We start from the raw sequence: 602 nt of genomic DNA on the forward strand, positions 1-602 counted from the left end.
CTTTCTTTATGATTTGATCCTTTACCTCTTCGTAAGCCTCCATGAGGATTTCTGCCTCCGACGGGGTAAAGTACGCTGCTCTCGTTGCCATGGTGAATCGGTGAATCTGTGATCGATGGCGGGGTCTATTTGAGGAAGCCGCGTGCGCGCACTGATCCAGGATTGGTTTCACCTGGCTTGATGAATCCGTGTCTGCTCATCCTGGCTTGGTCTTTGTGCAACCAATTAAACCTGGACGTTCTTGTTTTGGATTCGTTGAACCCAGCTCAGTCATTTATCCTGGATGTCTGAATCCTACTTTTGTGAAACGGACCCCCTGATGTTGTTGTTGTTGTTGTTGTTGTTGTTGTTGTTGTTTTCAATACCTCTATGCTGACTCACCAATTTTGGTGNTGGATTCGTTGAACCCAGCTCAGTCATTTATCCTGGATGTCTGAATCCTACTTTTGTGAAATGGACCCCCTGATGTTGTTGTTGTTGTTGTTGTTGTTGTTGTTGTTGTTGTTGTTTTCAATACCTCTATGCTGACTCACCAATTTTGGTGGAAATTATCAGCCTATTTAAAAAAATAACTAAATTGGTCTCGTGCATCGCACATTATT

This window comes from Epinephelus moara, chromosome 14 (genome assembly GCF_006386435.1).
Source record: "Epinephelus moara isolate mb chromosome 14, YSFRI_EMoa_1.0, whole genome shotgun sequence".
Lineage (NCBI taxonomy): Eukaryota > Metazoa > Chordata > Actinopteri > Perciformes > Serranidae > Epinephelus > Epinephelus moara.